Genomic DNA, 17736 nt, shown 5'->3' with positions numbered 1-17736 from the left:
GGTGTCATGTAAACATAAAGAGTGATTAACAGATTCTTAATGTCTTGTCTCTCCCTATAAATGTATTTAAATGAGATCTCCAAGGAGACACAATAGTGGCTTTGACAAAGGAGTGAATTCCTTGCATTTCACCAGAGGGTTTAATGGGTTACACACGGAGATTTGGGAATGCTAGGACTGCACCATGTGGTTTGGAAGGGAGTATGACAGCACTCTGTCCCTAGGAATTCCCCAATCCCTGGATAATGAGAATCACACTTTACATGCATCTAGGACTTTACAAGGGCCTGAGCCGTTCCTCTTCCAGTGCTTCCCAGCTTAGGGTATAGCTTCACTATCCAATTAGTGTTCAGGCCAGAATAAAGTCCTGTTCATTTTATTACCCAAATGCCTTTCAGTTCCATTTTCTTCTCTCCATTTTACCACCACCATCACCACCCTAAAATAAGCTTCCATCTTCTTTCAACTTGGTTATTGCAGTGGCCTCCTAACTGGCTGAGCTGCACTTGCTCTTTTCCTCTGTAATTCACTTTCACGCCATAGCAGGATGGTGGTCTCAAAATGCAAAAGATCATGTTCCCACCACCCCCAGTGGCTTTCTAACGTAAAGATAAGATTTCTGAAAGTGGCTCACAGGACTCTGTGAGCTAGCCCAAACTAAATCTCTCTAACTTTACCTTGGACAGTTCCTGCCACACTAGCACTCAGAGGGAGGTTTAAGTAGTAAGAAATGTTCCTTGCAATGCTTGCAAGACCGTTCAACCTCCAGAAGAATGGACAGGATGAAAAGCAGGTATTTAGAGTTATAATCAGTCTGACAATTATTTTCATTGCTCAAAACCTAGAAATTTCTCACTTGATTATCATATCTATAAGGATCATTATATATCTGAAGATATCAAAGATAAAATGAAGGATAAAATTGTTTTTAACTTTCAAGAAGGGGCTCAATTTTTTTGAGGAATGGGGATTAGACAGTTATTTCTGATTTTCATGGTCACTCAGATGCAAAGTTGCTTTTATTTTCCCCCCTGACTGTGTATGCAACGTGTACACTTAATTATATGGTGGCAGGGCAAGGTGCCAATGTTCCTTTTGCATGTCTTTCAATTCCTTGTATTCATTATGGGTCTCTTCTTTATGGGGCTTTTGTACGTCTTATTCCCGCTACCTGGAAGGTGCTCCCCTCTCTCTTCCCCTAGCCAACTTCTATTTTTCCCTTCAGGTTATAGCTCAATCATCACTACCACCGGGGAAGCCTTCTCTGACCTCAAACCTAAATCAGATCTCCCTAATACAGTCTCTTATAGCACCATGTACCTCTGCCTTGGAGCATTTGTCACAGTTAAAGTTTACATTTGTTGTGTGGATTTTAAAACTTGAAATCTAATTTTCCCAGTAGACTCAAGTAAGCCCATATGGAAATAGACCATGTCTATCTTTGCTCCATCGTTTCACACTAAGACCCTGTCAGAATACATGGCATACAGTAGGTGCCCCATAAATTAGAATGTCCATGTTGGCATCTCTTTTGATTATCATTTGATTCCCTATGAGGTGGGCAGAACATACTTTTATTATTATTATTATTATTATTCCCATTTGACTGATGATGAAATCAGGGTTCAAAAATATCTGTGTCTTCAAGGTGGGGAACATCACACCCCAGGGCCTGTCATGGGATGGGGGACTGGGGGAGGGCTAGCATTAGGAGAAATACCTAATGTAAATGATGAGTTCATGGGTCCAGCACACCAACATGGCACATGTATACCTATTTAACAAACCTGCACATTGTGCACATGTACCCTAGAACTTAAAGTATAATAAATATATATCTGTGTCTTGCTACAGCCTGTATCATTAGTAAGCAGGGTAGTGGAAACACAATCCCTCCTAGCTAGGTCACAATGTCCTCTGGCGCTAAGGGCCTCATGAATCCTTTCCATTGAAGGGTCAGGTGCGTTGCAAACTCATGTAAAATATTCCAAGAGGGGGGAAAATGAAAGAGAAAGATGATCTTTCAGAAGCTATTCTCAAATATCTAGCTTGAGAAATGTCAGATCAGATAGTACCCAAGACCTTGAAAAGGGCAAAGAGACAGTGAACTCTGCAGTTACATAACACAAAACTCCCAGTTATCTTTGTTCCTTTTCTCTCTGCTTAGAGAGGAGCAGACATCAAAACAGACTGACAATATTGCTACTTGTTTAAAGCTAGAAGTTTAAGAGTAGGCGCCTGTTTGACTTCACATAATAAAACATTAATTGAACTTCACAGTTGAAAAAAGTAAGAATATGTTATTTGCATAATGGCGTATGTGTCAGGTCTTCAGTAATTCTTTGATATCAAGACTTGGTGCAGAGCTCCATGGTGATAGTGGCTGGAATGTTTGAAGCAGTGTTTTTCTCAAAGCTTCCTTTGAAAATATGAATTCCAGACTTAATCCTGTGGCTCCTCTGTACTTATGTGATTTGTTGGGAGAAGCACAGTATGCCCTAGTTTTGGCTTGAGCACAATGTCTTAAACCTCTAGCCCATGCAATTTATATTCACCTACAAAGCAAATGGCATACACTTATGCTTAATTGCCTCCTTGTGTTGCCCAGAATTTAGTGTCTGAGTTAATTAGAAATGGATGGCTCTGAGGTAATTCCACTTCAAGAAATTCTCTCTTCCTCTATCCCTAGTACCTCCTTGCTGTCTCTGTGTTCCTGTGGATTGGTGGAGTGAGGGGCAAGTGAGGGACAACAACATCACTTTGGATGAGTGGAGATAAATACAATAGGAAGTTAGGGTGCTCAAGATAGCAGTCCTAACTCTAGGTCTTCTGGGCAAGAAGATCAAAGGTCCCCCAAAAAAGGATAGCAAGGACTATAGCAGTTGTTTGGGCATGGGTGCCCCTCATCAGTAATAGGTGAAGTGTACTTCTACAGGACACTGGGAGATGGTGGGGACATGGATGCAGCTGTCACATGGCTATAGGCTAAGCTTATAAAAGTAGAGAGGTATACTTAAGGGTCCCATGAGGCATCATGGTCTCAAGGACAATTTTTCTTAAAAATGTTAAAATGATCCCAAGATACCTGAAAGTGGAGATGCAGCTACAAGTTATACAAGGTAAGCTTCACCAGAAGAGACAAAAATCACTAGGTTTGGTACAAGTTTAGAAGTTAAATTACATGGCTTTTTTATTATTAAAGTTTTATTACTAATGTGTGCTCCTCAGCCACCTTTCCTGTTTCCTGTGGGAACTGACCTCCTCCTAGCAATCCACATAGTAGAGGGGTATCAGGAAAAGGAACCCCTCCATCATGGGCCAGGCAGATCCTTCCTTAGGGATTTGGAATTGCAAGTAGGAGATTCCAGTTGGTCTAGCTCTCCTGTCTTTAATTGAGGAAATGTATGCAAACCTGGGAGCTGCTGGCTGTGACTATTGTGTCATGTGGGCTGAAAAATAGAGACAGGTGGTCTATACTAAGAAAAAATGGAGCAGATGCATGGAGAAAAATGGAGACATGAGACAAAGAGAGAAAATGTTCTGGTTCCCTACAACCTTCCTTTTCTGGATTCCTGAGACTCAACTGTACCCTGCTCTTGGGTTGTCTGAGACACCCTCGAATCCTTATATTTGATCGGGCTTTTACCTAGGCTAATCCCAGTAGGTCTCTGTTATTTGATTCTGCTTGTTTTAAGAGATGCTGAAGAAGTATGTTATTTATATGTGCAATTGTACAGTAACAAGAACAGTGGCACTGTGGAAATAGACTAAAACCACCCAAATGAAAAGAAAGAGGCTATTTATTCAGTTTGGTATAACAAGGGAGTCAGCCACTGTCACTTGTTTTGGGCAGAGTTTCAAAGGCAGGCAGGGGAATAGAAAGGCTTTATTGTGAAAAGAATGGAAGGCTTCAGGTGTGTCCTGATTGGAGGTTGTTAGCATGGAGATACTAGAGGTGGGCTAACTAGAAGTGGGACATCTTCTATGATTTGCTTGGGGAACATACTTGACTTTCTCTGGTGGTCCTAAGTTGGAAAAGTGGGGACAAAAATAGGAAAGTTTCCTTCTAGGCCAGTTGCTACAGAGGTTGTGGGTCAAAGTTGTATTGTCATATCTGTGTGGTCTAGCCATTGTCTGTATCTTCAGTCTCTCAGATCACATATTCATGGAGTACCTCTTTTTGTTTCTTTGTTTTTGTTTTTTTAAAGACAGAATCTCACTCTGTTGCCCAGGCTGGAGTACAGTGGTGCAATCACAGCTCACTGTGGTATTTAACTCCTGGACTCAAACGATCCTCCTGCCTCAGCCTCCCAAGTCGTGAGACTACAGGAGTGTGCCACCATGCATGGCTAAATTATTATTATTATTATTATTATTATTATTATTATTATTTTGGTAGAGATGGGGGTCTTGCTCTGTTGGTCAGGCTGGTCTTGAACTCCTGATCTCTAGTGACCCCCTGTCTCAGCCTTCCAAAGTGCTGAGATTATAGATGCAAACCACTGTGCCCTGTCTTGGCCTCCCAAAGTGATAGGATTACACATGTGAGCCGCTGGGCCCCGCCACGTACCTCCTAACTGATAAAACTGACAATCTCACACCTGGCTGCATGTTAGAATAACCCGAGAAGCTTAAAAATACTACCCTAGACCAATCAGACCAGAATCTTTGAGGATGGAGTCCAGACCTCAGTGTTTGTAAATAGTTCTCCAGGCAATTCCAATGCACGGTCCTGGTTAACAAGCAAATACATGAAGAACTGACACATGCCTTGGCAAGGCTGCTGACTTCTCCACTGATCTTCTTTTCTGGAAGATACATGATTAGCAAGGTCTTATAGACATTAGACAGACTGGTAAGACTCAGAAGCCATGAAATAAGAAAAGTGGATTCACCAGGCACAAAGTAGGTGCTTGCTAAACGTGTTCTCTAGAGTGAATGTTCTTCCTAATATTTTCATGCATTTATAAGGCTGTTCCCTGATGGCAAAGCCACCATAATGGTTTAAACAGGAGATTTGGAGGATCTCAATTAATAAAAGGTGTCATTTATTCAGCCCATTCTAGTTTGTAAGCATTATGCTGAGCACTTTGTGTATTATGCCGAGCACTTTGTGTATTATGCCACCTGGACTTTACCATTATATCTCACAAATTTAAACTGAAATGCAGATTTACCCCAGAGGTACTATTTGCTCCAAAGTTACCATTTTAGATAATCTAATTATTTAATTAACAAACATACATTGAATACCTATATGCCAACATTATTTTAGGTTCTGGGAATATAATAGTGAAAATAATAGACATGGTTTTACCCTCATGGAGCTTAAAGAATAGTGTGAGAGATTAACATTAATAAAATAATCACATGACAGATAATTACAAATTGTATTAGGATTTTGAAGGAAAGGTATAGAGAGCTAATAATTAGCAAACTTTTTCTGTAAAGGATTAAAGAGTAAATATTTTAGGCTTGTGGGCCACATAATCTTTGTTGCAACTACTCAGCTGTGCCATCGCATTGCAAAGGCAGCCATAGACAATACATAAATGAGTGAGTGTGATTGTTTCAATAAAACTTTATTTAAAGAAACAGGCAGCAGGCTGGATTTGACCCAAGGGCCACAGTCTGCTCAAGAAAAAGAGGAAATGACAGGGGACAAACACATTCTGAAAAATTGGAATGAAAAGGCAGCAGATTCCACATTTACAGATAACTCTGCATTAGAATCTTCACCTATACATGAGAAAAGTAAGGATCACAAAACAAACCAGAAATCCTTTCTCTGAACAAAACTCTAGCTCAGTATAATTTTTTTTAAATTCTGCCAGGGATAGAAATTCTGTTGTTCCTTCCTGGGGAATGTTCAAAATATCTTCTCAAAGTTAATAATGAAGAGGTGGAATTATTTGAAAATAGAAGAATCAGAAAGAAGGATACGGTATTAGTTTTAAATGTCTTCTCACCATTCACAAACCAGAGCTTCCAACAGCTGGATATTTTTGCAGAAAGTACTCTGGAGCTTTGGTAATGACCATTGTCATTTTTGGTTTGTTAATACCACAGCTTTTTGAAAAGATCAAAAATTATTATACATTCAGTTTTTTATTATTAATCAAGTTTTACTCATTTTTATTCAGCATCAATTTTTAATAATATTTTATTTCTATTAATTGTATCTTCAAATAATTTATAGCAGAATAATGTATGTTTAATGACTTTTTATAAATTAATATTTTCATTTCATTTAGTAATAGGTTTAAATATGTTTGCATTTGAAATGTATTAAACATTAAGTTTCTATTTTTAATCAAATGAGTTGTTACAACACATATTACTTGTTTGATGCTCACAGCACCCCTATGAGGTGGGTATCAGTATTATCTCCACTTACAGATGGGGAGGTTGAAGCTCAGAGAGGTTAAGCAACTTGCCAAAGGTCACATAGTAGTAAATGATAGAGCTGAGAATCAAAGTGAGGCAGTCTGGTTCCAGAGCTCATGCTCTTAACCATTATGCTGTGCTAGCACTTTTTGAAAAATAAAATAGTGGTGTTAAAACTTGAAACAAATACTGAAATATTAGCGTTGTCATTTTGCTCTAGTATTGCAGTTACTACATTTGAACTTAAAACTGTCAATCAAGAAAAATGATGAGACAAGTATCAATCACTTTAGGAGCTTTACTTGCCAAAGTTAAGGATGTTCACCTATGCCTTACTCCTAAGATGATTTTGAGGGCTCCAAATTTAAAGGGGAAAGGGCGGGATATTGAGAAGTACACAATTTTCATATAAGAGGGGCGTTAGGAAAAATAGTTATTCATGCCTTTGTCTGGCTCAGTGAATCTGCATTATTTTACAATAAGATGACATAGACAAATGGGACAGAGGAAAAACGCAGGGAATCTGCATTTATACATAAGATAACATAGACAAAATGGGACAAGGGAACAATCAGATATGCTTTTATGTCTGGTGGGCAGGGGACAACTGCACCTGTAAAGATAAGCTATCAAGGTCGGGCGCGGTGGCTCCCGCCTGTAATCCCAGCACTTTGGGAGGCCGAGGCGGGCGGATCACGAGGTCAGGAGATCGAGACCATCCTGGCTAACACGGTGAAACCCCGTCTCTACTAAAAATACAAAAAAAATTAGCCGGGCGTGGTAGCGGGCGCCTTTAGTCCCAGCTACTCGGGAGGCTGAGGCAGGAGAATGGTGTGAACCCGGGAGGCGGAGCTTGCAGTGAGCCGAGATCGCGCCACTGCACTCCAGCCTGTGCAACAGAGCGAGACTCCGTCTCAAAAAAAAAAAGATAAGCTATCAATTTACATTACCATGGTGAAATTTAAACAGAAAAACCTTAGGGTAAAGATCTTTGGAGCTCATTAGGAATTTCCTTTTGGGCAAAATATGGGGGAAGAGTGTAGCTTTTCATCTTGTAGCCATCTTATTTAGGAACCAAAAGGGGAGGGAGGTTTGAGTGACCCAGTTCCCAGCTTGACTTTTCCCTTTAGTTTAGTGATTTTGGGATCCCAAGATTTATTTTCCTTTCACAAAACTGAAGAATGAGTTGGTTTTAGCTCAGTGAAAAGGGAGGGGAAGAATATTCCAGATAGGGGAATAGCAAAGGTCCTGAGGAATAGCAAAGGTCCTGGTTCACAGGAAGAACTGGAAGGAGGCTTCTAATGGCCAGTTGTTCTGTGTTTGTTCATAATAACCAGAAACTCTTCATGTTTTGGCTGTTAAGAAAATGCATGTGTGTGCTAACAGTCCCAGTGTGGATGCAAAATACAGCTATATTTTCATATATTAATAGATTATTGATAGCTAATCTGGTACAAGTGGACTGGAAATGGGAGACAACTTGAATGGTGAGGGGAGATGGAATAGAAGTATATGGTCTAAGGGCTGGTAGAGGCGGAGGAGGTATGAAGGAAGAGCAAGACATGAAAAAATTGACTAATCTGGAAACCAGCAAATACAAATCATTCATCAAAGAAACAGGTTATTGTTTTCCTGGGCTAAAAATGGGCAGAAATAGTTCTTTTTGTGCTTCCCTCATCTCAAAGTCCTTTGCCTTTCACATACCATCTTGCCAAATGGTGTCCATGCCTGGGTCACAGAGGAAGAAAGTTTTGTTCTGAGACCTTCACAAGCTTAATGTTCCTTATTAATTTACACTGCCTCATAGACTCTCCTATGTCCTATGAGGTTTGAGAGCTACCAGGAGGGCCATCTTATCCATCCCAGAATCAGATGCTCCAATCCCCCTTCCCCAGTATAAGGTCCCCAGCATAAGGCTTTCTCCAGAGGTGACCTGCTGTTTTCAGACAGCTTCCATTCTAAGCCTCTGCCTAGCTCCACAACCACTTCTCTTTCCACACCCCACCCCAGTCACAGTGAAGCCAGAGGCTGACCTGGTGGGGGTGGCTGACACAAGGTGCCACCTTTTAGAACTTTCTCTATAATTTACTTGCTCCAGGGATTTCTCATTATGGTGTTAAACATACAACTTTAAATAACCTATTGTCAATTTGCCTCTTTGGGGAAATATGCTCAAATGGACTACCATTCCCCCAGCTCTCCCCCACACCACCCACCACAGATATCTTAGACCCCAGGGATAGAAGAACTTTGCCTTCCCACCAAAGCATGTTAATGCCTTCTCAATCACTATAATAACTGTGCATGCACTGACACCCCAAGCCATGCTCTTAACCTCCTCACTGGCAGGAGAGCATCAAGCCTTCCCACTCTTCCACAGGGGAGAGGGAAAATCCACTGCATTCCAACAAAGGAGCAGCTCCAAACCCATGCAGCATTCCCCTTTCCTCCCCCAGATTCTCTTACCTTACCCAAAGAATTCTAATGCCCCAGCCTGATTTTTACCTTTGAATTATGTCACCATTAAGTGTTTTATAGAATGGCCCCCAGAAAAAAATAAATGTGATGCCCTAGATTCGACCAGCTGGTGTTGCATGATGTCATCATTCCTTTTTTGGTTTATTAATTCCCCCATACATGTATTCAGTGTTTACTATACACCAGCCACTCTATCAGCCAGAAAAGAATAAGATATGAACCACCAGTTCAGAGGCCCAGCATTTAGCAGGGGACAGACTCATAAACAGACAATTACAATACAGTGACAATGACTGCATTGCATCCTGGATTTTAGATCCTCTATGATACCCTGTACTAGGTTTCTACTGAGATAGATTAAAACATGTGTTTGCTTTTATGGCAAACACATTATACTTTACATGTTTGTAAAAATATTTAGCTTCAAAAATATTGGTGAATAGTTGAGCCTTTACTCCCCAAAAACGTGAAAATTTTATCATGGCAGCTGAAAATAGAACCAGCAGCCACTTAATACCTGGCCAATTTATCATGTCATGGAACAGGTGCAGGAAGAAAAATGATTGTCTGAAACAATTAGTAAAACAATCATGTTAAAAAAGAAATAATAAAGGGAGCCCACTGAGGGGGAATAACTAGCTGTTTTATTTTGGTAATTAATAATCATAAATAAACGAGCTGAAGATTGCCAAAATTATCAAAACAATTAACCTTCTGCTAAGCAATAAGACAGCCCAATGCAGCTCTAAGGAAGTCAGTTAAGCTGCATGACAAATGTGACTCAAGAGGCCACCTCCAAGAGGCTTAGTTCAAAAGTTTGAGATTTGGTTCTAGGAAGAGGTAAAATAAATTAAACAGCTCATTGTAGACCAGTGATTCTGAAACTTCAGCATGCATCAGAATCTCCCTGTGGGCTTGTTAAAGCACAAATAGCTGGGCCCACCACCACAGTTTTTAAATCAGCAGGTCTCGGATGAGGCTCCAAAATTTACATTTCTAACAAGTTTCCAGATGATCCCAATGCTGCTGGTTGAGGACCACACTTTGAGAACTGTGGTTATGAATGCTGGCTTTGCATTAATATCGCCCAGGGAGCACATTTTTAAATGTGCTCAGGCCTTCCCAGAACAATGAAGTCAGAATTTTCGGGTACGTTGCTGGCTGAAGTATTTTTTAAAAGTTCCCTGGATGATTCTGCTGTGTAGCTAGAGCTGAGAACCACTAGGTAGGGTATATACCAGCAGAAAACATTAACTCTCAGAATTTGTGTGAGAATGGTTATATGTCAAAGAACATACTAAAAAATTAAAATTTAAGGCCTGAAACCCTCAACCAAAATCCCAGATGAGACCTTCAGAAGCTGGGCAACCTGTTTTAGCGTGACTTTGAGTCAGAGAAATTTCCTAGTGAAAACATTTTTAACACACAGAATACATAGGAATTGTAACTAAATCTGATTTGCAAGGGTATGGGGAGTACTTTGGGTTGACTTGCTATGGAAAGAGCTATGTAACCAGGAGAAAATTGAGAAATCACCTCCCAAAATGTAAACAGCCACTAGACAGGACTGAATTTTAGTCTTATTTATGTAAAATTGCAGTACTTTTTCTCTGTAAATGATACATGAGTTTCAATGCCCATAAATCCCCAGCCCATTCGGTGGGAAACAGCTCTGCAGGAGGTTTAATCTAGGGGGCAAAGATTTTCAATTTCTTATGTCCCACCCATCCTTATCCTGCCCTGCCCCATGAGCTACAGGTGATTGGGCCTTGGGTGGGCGCCTGACACAAAGGCAGCCAATCATCTGCCTTTGGTTTGGGCAGGAGGGGTTCTGCCCAAATGGAGATGATGGATATTGCAGAGCCAATCCAATCTTTTCTTTCATCAGTGGCATTGGAAATAGGGGAATAAGGCAGAGGGTGGCATGAGGCAGATGTGGGCATCTCAGAGAGAAGCAGATGTACTGAGAAGCTGATCCTGATAATGGAGGAACCCAAAGAGTGGATTCCTGAAACGCCTTGAACTTTCCCAGATCCCAAACCCCTCTCCACCTCCTGGGTCCAGGAGGCCCAAACCCACTGGGTAGATTTCCATGAGATCCTTCATTTTTCTTTGCCCCCAAATGTAGCTTTAGAATGACTGCCCCTTGGGCCAGGCATGGTGGCTCATGCCTGTAATCCTAGCACTTTGGGAGGCCAAAGTGGGAGGATCACTTGAGGTCAGGAGTTCAAGAACAGCCTGGCCAACATGGTGAAACCCCATCTCTACTAAAAATAAAAAAAATTAGCTGAGCATGGTGGCACGTACCTGTAATCCCAGCTACTCAGGAGGCTGAGGCAGGAGAATTGCTAGAACCTGGGAGGCAGAGGTTACAATGAGCCAAGAGCGCACCACTGTACTCCAGCCTGAGCGACAGAGCAAGACTATGTCTCAGAAAGAAAAAAAAAAAAAAAAAACAGAATAACTGCCTCTTTTTTGAGGTTACCAGAGTAATTCTTGATGGAAAGTATAGTCTAATTGGAAGGGGTCTGTCACATAGGCAGGTAGTCTTTTCCTCTCCAGGTCTGTCCTCTCCTCTCATATTTGTCACGTCATGTTGTAGGCATGATTTTGTCTGAGGACGAGAAAGTCAGTTTGTTGAGGGGTTTTGAAATTTAACTTGTCTATGTTAGGGTCCTTGACTCTTTCTTTGGCTTTATGTTGGGCCTTTTTCTACTGCATAGGACTGTAAAGAAGATGAAATAGAAAAGTATGTCAAACATTTAATGGAGTCATATGTGACACACACACACACACACACAATGGAGTGAGATTGCCTGGGTTCAAATCTCAGCCCTATATCTTCCTTACTGTATGGCTTTCAGTAGGTTATGTAATGTCTCTGAGATCAAAGCTAGTAATAAAACACTCCTTATCTAGTTGGGGGGAATAAGTGAAATATATATGTAAAAATCTTAGCCCAGTGCCTAGTGCCAGGTAAATATGTCATCAGTGCTAGTTATTAGGACTGCACAATACAAGAGGTTATTTACCCATTTGAAGGGTTCTCCAAAGAGGAATGGATTCTCACAGTTAGAGATTGGTAAAAGGGCCTGACAATCAGCTTGGCTGTCACCTACAGGTCTCTTACCTGTAACTGTGAGTTGAGTTAAAGCTGCCATAACAGGAAGCCATCTGGAACTTTTGGATAAGCACCAATAAATCATTGTTGGGTCTCCAAGGGGCTGTGTGAGCCTTCATCTAGGAAGCCAGGCTGCCTCACAGGCAATTAAAATACAGCCATGGAGATAAGAAAAGCTCCACTAATTAAAACATAGCACATGTGGTTATGAGGGACTCATCAACCTACCTGTGATCTTACACTTGCCTCATTCATTCTGAGACTTCAAGCTCTATTCCTGCATTCTGGGACAGGATGGAGACATGTGAGGTTCCAGCGGGGCAAAAAAGTGAAACAGGCCCCCTCCAGACAAACTCTTTTTTATTATTATTATTATTATTATTATACTTTAAGTTTTAGGGTACATGTGCACATTGTGCAGGTTAGTTACATACGTATACATGTGCCATGCTGGTGTGCTGCACCCACTAACTCATCATCTAGTATTAGGTATATCTCCCAATGCTATCCCTCCCCCCTCCCCCCACCCCACAACCGTCCCCAGAGTGTTTAATTCTAACATGAGGCAGCAAGCAGGCCTCCTTCAGCAGGTGAACTCACACAGTCAAAAGACTTGTGCCAAATCAGGGTGACTTTTTCTGTCTCTAATGGCTCCAAACTTGTATGAGAAGGGCTGACTGTGGAAATGCCTGTGGTTGCAAGGCTCTTCAAAATAGATAAACATGTCTTATTAGGCCTCCATATATAAAAATCTGGGCTGTCAGTTCTTCTAGATTCTGATCATCCTATAAAAATTTAAAATATCTTAATTGCCAAATGTATATTTTATGAATTATAGTAAATGTTCAGCCTTCTTGCAAAGTTTTCATGTCTGGATTGCAGCTAATTAGAATATAATGAGATTTTCAGTATTAAAAATGAACTGAGTAAAATAAAATGTTGCATGACATAGCTTGAGTCAGTTATAACTGGTTAAACTAGGACAGTAGGAACCACATTATTAGAGCTTTCTGTGTGGAAAGAAGTACCCTATATCTATACTCTTCAATATGATAGCAATGAGCCACATGTATAGTAAAATGTGACAGGTATGACTGGTATACTGAATTCTTAATTTTACTTAATTTTAGGTAATCTGAATTTAAATTTAAATAGTCATATGTGGCCAATGGCTACCATTTTGTAAGTTGCAAAAGGATTAAAGATTGGGTTAAATCCCAATGATGTGCCTTATATGCAACATTTCAGAATTAACACAAATTATTGACTTACTTGCTTTCTCAAAATACAAAGAGTCAGAATATACAATATCTACCCCCACAATATGTACAAAACAAACTGGTTATCTGAGCTTTCTAATTAGCATAGATTTCAGACAAAGAGGCATTTGCCATATATTTAACTGTCAAAATATATATATAAGCCATAAAATTCCAGAATTTGAAGAGATTTTGAGATTATCCAAGGTGTTCAAAACTCAGATTGTTTGGAAATATTTGGGGATGTTTTGGGTTGCCATAAAGGCCAGGAGGTGCTACTTGTCAGAAGCTAGAGACTTAAAATTTCCTGCAATGTGCAGGATAGTCTTACATGTGAAAGAATTGTCCTGCTTCAATGCCAATTGGTCTTTCATTGAAAATGCTTTCAGTCCAACTATTTATTTTTTTAATTAGAAATTTGTCCCAGGCAAGCTGGGTATGGTGGCTCACACCTGCAATCCCAACACTTTGGAAGGCCTAGGTGGGAGGATCCCCTGAGCCCAGGAGTTTAAGGCCAGCCTGAGCAACAGGGTGAAACCTGGTCTCTATAGAAAAATACAAAAATTAGCCATGTGTGGTGGTGCACACCTGTAGTCCCAGCTACTTGGGAGGCTGCAGTGGGAAGAATCCCTTGAGCCCAAGAAGTCAAGGCTTCAGTGAGCCGTGATAGCACCACTGCACTCCAGCATGGGCAATACAGCAAGACCCTGCCTCAAAAAAAAAAAAAAAAAAAAAAAGGAAAAAAGAAAATTTTCCCAGGAGATTAAATGACCTTCTCTGGATCCCACAGCTATTTGAGTTGCTATTAACACCCAGCTCCTTAAACCATGGCATGGGTGGCCAAATGGCATCTGGTGGCAAAATGTATTTGTCCTGTCACTCCCTAAGCTGCACTAGATTTTCATGAGAAGTAAATGAATACATAGCAAAAGATGTTTTCATGCAGTTTACCATCCTTAGGGTAAAATTCCAAGAACAAGTCCTCTACTGTGGGCTTGTGATGCCCCCATATATGGTCACCCGAGCACATATAGAACTCTCTGCACTCCTTTTGCTGCAATGTGATGACAGTGACTGTTTGGCTTGTAAAGCCTAAAATATCTACCACCTGGCCCTTTAAGAAAAAATTTACCAATCTGTGACATCAATTATTACAATACTGTACAGTTAGTATGACAACAGAGGTAAGTGCCAAGGGCTATGGGAGCACCGAGGAGTCAGTAATTAGAGGAGTCAAGGAAAGCTTCCCAGGAAAGTAGATATTGAAGGATAAATAGTTGGAAAATGGGTTATGTTATAGGCTGAATTGTTTCCTTCCACCAAAGTCCTGTGTTGAAGCCCTAACCCCCAGTACCTCAAAATATGACAGTATTTGAAGATAGGGCCAATAAAGAGGTGATTAAGTTAAAACAAGGCCCATAGGATGGGCCCTAATCCAATCAAACTGGTGTCTTTATAAGAAGAGGAGGTTAGGACACTCAAAAGACATGCCAGGGTGCGCATGCACAGAGTGACGACCATGTGAAGAGGCAGCGAGAGGGCCGTCATTTGTGAGCCAAGGAAAGGAGCTGCAGAGGAAGCCAACTCGGCTGGCACCTAGATCTTAGACTTCTAGCTTCCAGGACTGTGGGAAAATAAATTTCTGTTGCTTAAGCCTCCCATCTGTGGTATTTAGTATTGCAGCCCCAGCAAACCATTACAAGATAGAATAGAAAGATACTTTAGCTCATGGTGAGAGCATCAGGGACTAGAAGAGCTATATTTGCAGCAAATGGCGAGAGTGTGTCATTACAGGATTGTGGATATGGGAGCCTGTGAGGTGGCGGAGAAAATATAAGATGGAAGAGGGACTATAAATGCTGAAGCGTTCATTTAATTCCCTGGGCAGACAGTGAGCTTCTAGAATTTGGTTTCCAGAATGGTAATTCTGATGGTAGATGAGAGAATAGTTCCAGGGAAACCAGTAGTGTAGCTTGAAATTTATGAGCAAGAGATAAGGAGAACCTGATCTATGGTGCTGTCCATGGGATGCAAAAGTGTGAGTGGATTTAAGAGGCATTTCAGAGGAAAAAAACTAAAAAGATTCTGTTGGCCAACTGGAAGCGGAGGAAATGGTACAGCAAAACTCTATCTGCAATAAAATCAAATTTCCACAAGTTCGAAACTGGTCCTTAACCCAACTGGATACTCATTCCTTGCCCAGAGATTACAGAAAACATTCTTTTCAAGGAACAAATAAACTGTACTTAAGTTTTAAGATGGGTAAAAGAAATTTAAAACTGACTTAACCTGAAGGAATTTCTGGATAGAAATTCCTGGATAGAGAAAATTAGGTGTCATAAATTAGAGAAGAGAAAGAGATGGTTTTAATGGATAATTAAAACTAGACAGGACAATGAAAGATAGTTTATCAATACAGCATTAGGAAGTGTTGGAATGATGTGTATATGGGCCTTACAAGGCAAAAGGAGATGGCAGCCTTAAAAATGAGATCTGCTTCTATGAGGATGGGTTAGAAATTTATTACTTTAATATAAATTTTAAATTGATGCCAGAGTTTTAAATAATAACAGCATTGTTACACAAAATGTGGGTGTTTTTATCCTGCATTCGAACGTTTGCTCTTAGTAATATGTTCTTTGAAACTGATAACCTAATTATGCAGATGTTCATTCTTGTATGTAGTCAAAAAAGAACCAGCCTAGCCACACTCAATGCCTGAAGATACCCTCTTTTTAGAGGCCTTATTTGAAGGGCCTTAGATCCACTGGAATTGAAGATAGCAAAATCTCGGTGATTTAAAACACAAAAAATTTCTTTGCTGATCATGCCTCAAAGCCATTGTGAGTTGTCATTCTCAGTGAGAGATTCAGGCTACTGGAGAAGGCTGATCTTAGAGGTGGTCAGTTGTCATAGTAGAGGAAAAGAGAATGTGGCAAAACATACTTTGACTCTTAAAGTTTCTATCCAGATATATTATGAATCATTGGCCAAAGCAAGTCACACAGCCACACTTACCATGGAAGGTGTAGAAAATAAAATCCTACTACGTGCTCTGAAGGAAAGAGTGCTGGAACATCTGTGAAATAGAACATTTGGGAAAAGTTTTAATGAATACCTAGAGCAGACTGTGGCTTAGGTCTTCAAAGCATGACCAGTAACCTTGACTTTGTATTTTTATGTGATGGAACTTACAAACTTTTCACAAACAGCCTATTTTAAGTGAGCATTTCAGTGAAATGTTAAAAGGTATATAAGAAAGTTCATTTTTTACCGTTCATTTATAATCTTGAAAGTCATAATGCCCAACAAGTATACTAATAATAACAATAGCTAACATTTATTGAATACTGACTACATTTTGGGCACTATTCTAAGCACTTTACTTGTATTACCTAATTTTATCTCACAATAACCTTACTGAGAAGACACAATTATTATCCCAATTACAGATAAGCAATTTGGGACACACGTAATTTTTCCAAGGCCGTACAGCCAGTACATGGCAAAGTTAAAAATATCAAACCAAGCAAAATATTTCCAGAGTATGGCTGCTTAATCACTTATTATTTGCATAATTAATAGCAAATAAAAATAAATACACATTTAATTGAAAAGGCATTTTAGTAGCTGAGCAAATGAAACCAAATTACAATGATTTGATGTTTCATTTTCATTGCTATCAACATTGCAACATTCACATACTTCTAACATTCTAACATTCTAACATTCTAACATCACATTCACCACTGGATGTTTTTACTGAATTGTTATATCACCTTTATCCATGACATAATCAGGAACTAGATATTAATATTTTAAAACACCACTATTAGATTTAAGTCCTTAATCCATCTTGAGTTGACTTTTGTATAAGGTGAGAGAAAACGATCCAGATTCATTCTTCTACATGTGGCTTGCCAATTATCCAAGCACCATTTGTTGAATAGGGTGTCCTTTCCTCACTTTATGTTTTTGTTTGCTTTATCAAAGATCAGTTAGCTGTAAGTATTTGGCTTTATTTCTGGGTCCTCTATTCTGTTCCATTGGTTTATGTGCCTATTTTTATACTATAGTCACCATGCTGTTTCAGTGACTATGGCCTTATAGCATAGTTTGAAGTCAGTTAATATGATGCCTCCAGGTTTGTTCTTTTCACTTTGGCTATGTGGGCTCTTTTTTGGTTCCATATGAATTTTAGGATTGTCTTTTCTAGTTCTGTGAAGAATGACTTGAAACCATAAAAATTCTAGAACATCAAAAAAACCCTTCTAGACATTGGCTTAGGCAAAAACTTCATGACCAAGAACCCCAAAGTAAATGCAACAAAAACAATGATAAATAGATGGGACTTAAACTAAAATGTCTCTACACAGCAAAAGAAACAATCAGCAGAGTAAACAGACAACCCACAGAGTGAGAGAAAATCTTCACAATCTATATATCCGACAAAGGACTAATATCCAGACTCTACAGGGAACCCAAACAAAT

General features: G+C 39.9%; 1 long non-coding RNA gene across 2 annotated transcripts in view; it reads right to left on the bottom strand.

Annotated features, from left to right (window-relative positions):
- Positions 1-17736, bottom strand: part of LOC134730045 (uncharacterized) — a 150125-nt gene that overhangs the window by 30357 nt on the left and 102032 nt on the right. For both annotated transcript variants that reach the window (XR_010111652.1, XR_010111651.1), the window contains exon 5: positions 16264-16324. This is a non-coding gene — a long non-coding RNA (uncharacterized LOC134730045). The remainder of the gene's footprint in view (positions 1-16263; positions 16325-17736) is intronic.

The sequence above is a fragment of the Pan paniscus genome, chromosome 2 (assembly GCF_029289425.2).
Source record: "Pan paniscus chromosome 2, NHGRI_mPanPan1-v2.0_pri, whole genome shotgun sequence".
NCBI classification, from domain to species: Eukaryota; Metazoa; Chordata; class Mammalia; order Primates; family Hominidae; genus Pan; species Pan paniscus.
This window is presented reverse-complemented; position numbering and strand designations above follow the sequence as displayed.